This window comes from Dendrobium catenatum, unplaced genomic scaffold (genome assembly GCF_001605985.2).
Source record: "Dendrobium catenatum unplaced genomic scaffold, ASM160598v2 original_scaffold_112318, whole genome shotgun sequence".
In the NCBI taxonomy this organism is placed as follows: domain Eukaryota; kingdom Viridiplantae; phylum Streptophyta; class Magnoliopsida; order Asparagales; family Orchidaceae; genus Dendrobium; species Dendrobium catenatum.
The window spans coordinates 1,613-8,642 of NW_021430753.1; the positions used below are offsets into that span (position 1 = coordinate 1,613).

At 39.4% G+C, this 7,030-nt stretch overlaps 1 long non-coding RNA gene across 1 annotated transcript; it reads left to right on the forward strand.

Annotated features, from left to right (window-relative positions):
- Positions 1 to 338: 338 nt before the first annotated feature.
- LOC114578672 lies at positions 339 to 6,467 on the forward strand. The gene is made up of 2 exons (XR_003699653.1): positions 339 to 406; positions 5,984 to 6,467. It is a non-coding gene; the product is annotated as an uncharacterized LOC114578672 (long non-coding RNA).
- The last annotated feature ends 563 nt before the right edge of the window (positions 6,468 to 7,030 follow it).

Sequence of the window (7,030 nt, forward strand, 5' to 3'; positions counted from 1 at the left end):
TTTGATGCTGCTAGTGAAAAGGTAGAAGAAGGTCAGGTAGAAGGAGCCACTGTATAATTTTTTTTAGATGAAGTTTTGAAAGTGTATTGATACCCTAATGCCTTAGAAACATGAATACTCTGAATTTTTTTCACGGTGTGTAATATTCTATAGGCTTTAAGGATCTCTAATAGAATGACTAGTGCCTTGCTAGTTTATATTTTTAGAGTAATGGAAATTTAAGGTGCGGATCTATTAGTTTTCAAAAATATTTGAGTTGTATTGTTGAACTGAGTGAGCTCTTACTATATTTTTTCTACGTTACATAAATGTTGACTGCGTATTTATTTGGTTGCCTACCCTTTCTATACAGGTCCTTCTGGTTTTCTCTATTCTTGTTGGAACCAGCACATGGGTTGATCTTTTGGTACGTTGGCTGCCTTTCTTAGTTATGAAAATGTTAAATAGAAATAATTTGCCTATTCTGCATTTGCTGATAGAATGATCAATATAATAAACTATCAATGTGAAGGAACTTCTTTGTTATGTGTACTAAATCCTTTGCTCTATCTTGATTTTTCATGTAAACTCAAAGTTATTTTCAGATCCAGTTAATTGCTGATAGGTAGCTGATTGTCTGCCTGCCCCTGATGGCAATATTGAAATTGATTTTGGTTTCCTTGTTGCCCACTTACCTTGCATTGAAATTAAGGGTATATTCCGTTGGTAGAAATCCGTAGGAATTCCTTTCTTGATGATGATGAGGAATGTATATCAGAAAACTAAAATGAGAAAATGAGCAAACTCTAGCTTTCTAATCTGTATTGCTTTAACTTCGAGAGAGCAGCGAAGCGATTCTAAAACAATGAAAGAAAAGAAATAAAAACCAGATAATGGTGTGTTCTCTTTATGTGGTTGTATTTCCAAAAGTTTTACTACACGAATTACTATGTTATTCCGTTGAAATTCTTCTTTGACTTTTTTTAGCTCTTTATCTGGACTCTGGAGCCTTTTAAAATAACAATGTGCAGCAAACACCAAGCCAAAATTAATTATTATGAAAAAGATACAAAAATAAATAATTGATTTTTTGCTGGATGAATATGTCGGAAATTTGTCTATAGACCCCGCAGTCTTATACTCATAAATGCAAAGTCTTTAAGCACCGATTATTGGAGGGACTAAACAGCTAAGTTGGACAAACAAATTCAGAAACTGCAACAATACTCTAGAAAATAATACTAGCAAAACAGATAATTAAATAGCTGAGTACGAGGAAAAATATTAGAAAGTGCCAATTAATGCCCTTCGGGACAGTTTTGCAAATCGGAATATGACCAGTAAATCTGACTTTGTAGCTGCGCGTATTACTTAATATGAGTTGAAAACCTGTTTTATTTTAAAACAGGTATCTAACCAAGTTTTCAGCACACAAGGCGGCGTAACTGCAGTTTTGTTTTCCTTCTAAGAGCTTATTTAGTTGTTTGAATATAGAAAACACATTTTTAAAAGCAATGATTAAGCCCATACCTTTTCGCTCTAGTCATGGATGTTCCTACTAGACATTTGCAAGAGGAGTTACTTTGGTGTATGTTTTTTGTTGATGAAATTCTTCTTGTTGATAAGACTGGAGATGGAGTTCAAGATAAATTTGAATTATGGAGGTCAACTTTAGAGTCTAAAATTTTTCGTTTGAGTAGATCTAAAGCCGAATATATAGAGTGATTTTAATAGTAATAGATCTAGTGGGGTGATTGTGACTTTGGGCGATCAAGTCATTAATAAGATAACACATTTTAGATATCTTGGGTCTATTGTTCATAGTGATGGTGAAATAAATGAGGATGTTATTAGTAGAGTTTAAGTTGGATAGTTGAAGTGGAGGAATGCATCAGTCATGTTGTGTGATAGAAAAGTACCCTCAAACTTAAGGGAAAATTATATAAGATGGTGGTGAGACCTGCAATGCTTTATGGTGTGGAATATTGGCTATTAAAAGAGAACCATAAAATTAAGTTAAATGTTGTAGAAATAAGGTTGCTCAGGTGGATGAGTTCCTTCACTAGTAGAGGCAAAATGCGGAAGGAGTATATACATGAAATGGTTGGCTCAGCTCCGACGGCATATAATATTAGAGAGAGAGACAGAGAGTCGCCTTAGATGGTTTGGTCACATAAAATGTCTTCCTTTTAATGACTCGGTTAGGAGAGTAGACATATTAGCCTATGTTAAGAAAGATAAAGGCAGATTTAAAAAGATTTGGTTAGAAAATATTAGAAATAACTTTTTTTATTAGATTTAAATGAGAATTTGACTCTTAACAAGATAAAATGGAGATAAAAGATTCATGAAGCTGACCCTAGGTAGTAGATAAAGATTTGATGTTGTTGTTGTTGTCATTTAGTTAAATGTAAGGAGGTATTAATATTTTTTAGTGTTACAAACACTTTGATATTAAGTAGATGCAGAAATTGAAAAAATACCTTGCTAAAAGTCTGATATCAACCAATCCAGAAATTGGCAGGAGGCAAAATCTAAAGTAGAACTCGCACAAACACTTATAGATTGAAATTATTTTGAAAAAAAGACAAGATACAATTGGAGAGGAAGATCCGGCTCTCCACAAACCCTAGACACTGTTAGAGCTCTCACAATCTAAACCAAATTCCCCTTTTAGCAAATACAAGCATGCCCTAAAAATTGAACCCTAGGAGAAACTATATTTAGCATACAATTACCAAATCCCAAAATTGCCCCTTGCCTTTTCCCTTTAGACCACCCCTCCCTGTTCAAATTTATGCTGTGGGCTCCACTCTAAAGGGGATGAGATTTGCCCCTCTCTTATGTTCATTGTCTTCTTGGCTTCCATCGGGTTTAAACCCTGGCCAGTCCAGGATGGATCGGCCGAATGATTGGTCCAGTGAGGATCAGTTCAACAATACCCCCTCCCAAAGACTCGCCTTGTCCTCAAGGTGAAAAGATGGCAACTGCTACTTTATCCTCTCATAATGCTCCCAAGTGGGGTCGTATTCGCGTATGTTCTTCTATTGAATGATTGACTCAACACTTACTTGATCCCTCCCTTTCCCCTTCGTGCCCCTTTTAGCTCCAATGATTTCAACACCACCTCCAAATCCTTAGTCAGTGTCACTGGTAACTCTAGACTTGATGTATAATCACTGATAGCTCTCCTCAACTATGACACGTGGAACACCAGATATACAGTTGTGGTCGGGGGAAACTTCAATCTGTAAGTCACTGCTCCAACTTCTTCAGTATCTCATAGGGGCCAAAGTACCTTGAGACCACCTCCTCGTTTCTCCCTATTAGCTATCATCCTTTTTCTATAAGGACGAAGCTTCAAGTATACCCTATCACCTAGCTCAAATTGCATGTCTTTCTTGTGCCCATTAGCCTGCTTCTTCATGATCTGGTGAGCCCTCAACATATGCTTTTTTAACTATGCCAATACCCTATCCCTCTCCTCAAAGTACTGTTCAACTGATGAGACTGGCGTGCTACTCTGCCCAAAATGCATCAAGTGAGGTGAGTCCCTCCGGTACTTCACTTTGAAAGGAGTCATTCTTGAAGCCTAATGATAGGGAGTGTTGTATTAGTAATCTGCCCATGCCAGCCACTTAGTCTATAGTCGAGGTGTCTCCAAAACAAAATAACTCATAGTAACCCTCATGTGTCCTGAATGATATCTTTGGGGCATCCTCCCCTCTTATCCTGATCTGATAGTACCCGAATTTCAGATCCATTTTTGTGAGCACCATAGCTCCATATAGCTCGTTTAGTAACTCATCAATCACTGGAATAGAAAACTTATAAGGCACTGTCTCTTTAATCAGGGCCCTATAGTCCACACAAGTTATCCAGCTTCTATCCTTCTTGACCAGCAAGGCTGGGCTAGAAAAAGGACTCACGCTCAGTCTGATGATCCCGACCTCCAACATGTCTTAAATCAGTATCTTAATCTCATCCTTCTTGATCTAGGGATATCGGTAGGGTCTAACACTAATCAGTGGCACCCCTTCTCTTAAGATGATGGCGTGCTCCTGCTTCCTTAGTGGTGACAATCCTTGAGGTGGCTGAAAGTTCTCACTAATATGATGTATCAATGGCTGTATTGATAAGGGGATGTCCCCTGCTCCAACCTGATCCCCTCCAAGTGCTGCAACTTCACCAGAAATACTCCCCCTCTTATATGATTCTCACCATAGCTTTGGATAGCCCTGCATCTCTCCTGATCACCACTATCCTTCTCTCCACCATCGACATTGCTCCCCAGTTCATCTCCCGAGGTCTACAGTCATTTCATCCAGGATGATATCAGTGCTGCCTAACTCCAATGGAAGGAAGTAATCCCTCACTTGGACCCCCTATAAGGTTAGAACCCCCCCCCCCCCCCCCCCCCCCCCCACACCCCCCCCACCCCCCCCCCACACACACACACACACACACACCCACCCACCACAAATAAACACTCTTATGCATGTATCTACCTTTATGGTACCCATCATCACCTCCAATTGGTCCACGATTTGGTTAGAGAGGAAATTGTGGGTAGCCGAACTTTCTATCAATACCACAATTTCCTTGCCTGCTATCTCACTTTTGATCTTCATAGTGTGATTTCGAGTGAATCCCAGAATGGAGTTTAGGGATTCCTCTACCATTTCTAAGTAGAAATGGGTTGTTTCCTCCACAACCTCCTCCAACTTGTCCCTGCTCTCCTCTTCTCCCTCGCAGACAATCAAGACCTGAAGGGATTGATCCTTGCACCTATATCTCGGTGTAACACACTTGAAGCATAATCATTTTGCCCACCTCTTTTGCACCTCCGCATCTCTGAGACCGCTGAAATTTCTCCCATAATGGACTCCAGTGTCCCTCCCCTTCAGTGCTTCCCTCTGGAATGACGTAGTCTGGGTCCTCAATGCCAAAGTGGTAGGGTTCTCCAGTATGCTCCTCCCATTATTTTGCTCCGACTGGCTTTCTTCCTTTTATGTTTTTCTTCTATTCTCTGAGCTAGCTCCATCATCTCCTTCAGCCCTCGAGGCCTCAACACCTGAGCTCTGCTAGGATATCTCCCCTAAGGTCCTTCATAATAGTTCGAACTTCTCTATTTATTCCATGATTGTCTTCTCCTGAGTTAAAGCATAGAACTGCTCGTGGAGGTCTCCTTCATTAATTGCTCATAAACATTTCAACAAATAATCCTTAAATCCCTCCCATGATAGATCAGATACCTAGCCTCTCTCACTGATTTGGACCCCATGGTTTGACCCAACCACTGCCTCCTTCGGTCCCCCTCCCACCATGCCTGGGTGGTCTCTCAAAGGGTTCGGCCTCCCCCTTTCCCGTTTTCTTTTCATCTGTAACCCCAATCCACCTATATTTAGAGCCCCCCCCCCCCCCCCCCCCCCCCTCAGCCCCCCCCCCCCCCCCCCTCCGTGGTCCTTGAGGTTGCTTTCGACTACATCTTAAGCATCTTTTTCATCATATCTTCAAAGTTTCCAAAACGATTCTCGATGACCGAGAGTCTTCTCTCTACCCCGGAATGCTTTTCTTCAACTCTGGCCTTGAGTTGTTCCATCTTGCCTTCCAACACATCCATCTTCTTTGCTGACATTAACTTGGATCTAGGCTCCAACAACAAAAATCAGTGAAGACGACAAATCTTTCCGCCCAAGGTGCTGTGATACCAATTTGATAGGAAGTAAATGCATAAATTGAATAAACACTTTGCCAGAAATCTGATTTCAGTGAATCCATAAATTGGCAAGAAGCAAAATCTGAAGTAGAACTCACAGATTCAGACGAACGAGCCATGGAACATCTCTGTTTGTATGGTAAATGTGTGAACCACTACAGCCCTGTGAAGAAGCAGTAAGCACAGCTCCTAAGAAATGATCAGCTAGTGTAGTACTAAACTAAATATTGATAATTTTCTATTCTAGTGGAGGTGTTTTGATCTGATTTATATGCTTTGTTCCAGGGGGTGATAGCAGGCCATGCTTATTATTACCTCGAAGATGTTTATCCCCGAATGACAGGTCGGCGACCCCTCAAGACTCCCAGTTTCATCAAAGCTTTGTTTGCAGATGATAATGTTGTTGTAGCCCGGCCAGGAAATGCCCAATTTGCTGCCCCTCCCCTGCAGGAACCCCATCAAGATTAATCATATTTTCACGGTTGTTTATAGTTCCAAGCTTTTATAATATATTATTGCTATTCCAAGTCAGTTATATTTATCTGGAGGCATATATTTTCTCTGATGTTGGCCACTGATTTCTCTTAATGTGGGGTTGGTTTGGTCCATGAATAGATGGTTTATGAGGTTTGATTGGTTTTAGTCTTCTGTATATAATGTCACAAATTCCTTTTTTTTTTGGGTCCTTAAGAACTGAATTCTGGGTATTCTATGTGTAAATGCTCATTCTAATAACAACAAACTGACTTCTTTCGAGTTGTTTTTGGAATTAGGAAGCTGCTTGATTGAGTATAGCATTAAGAAATAATGTAAAGTTTTGAATATTTGAAGTATTTTATGCTCAGAATTGTATCATAGTTGATAAAATTATGTTTAATTGAAGAGATTATTCTGTTCAGACACCGAACGGTTTGAAAATCAACTAAAACGCATCATGTCATCCGGTACCGAGCAAAAAAAAGCGAGGTGACGTGTTTTGATTGGTTTCCGAATGCTGTTTGGGGTCTGCACAGAATAAATTTTCGTTTAATTGAGGGAACACATCACTTGCTTAAGCCTCTTATTAGATACTAGCTATTGCTATTCTTAAAGAAAAAAGGTCGTGGAAGGGCCAGCGCTCCTTATTAAGATGGATGGCAATAGTGTAAATGCCTACACATCTACTTTGATATCAATATTTAGTATAAATTATTAAAGAATGAAGTTAAACTAACTCTAAATTATTAGGATAATAATATCAATGATTTATTGATATGATGACTGTTGTTTTTTAGGTTTTATTTGGGATGATTTTTTTTTTAAATAGAGTTTTATTTAAAAAATTAAAATTTT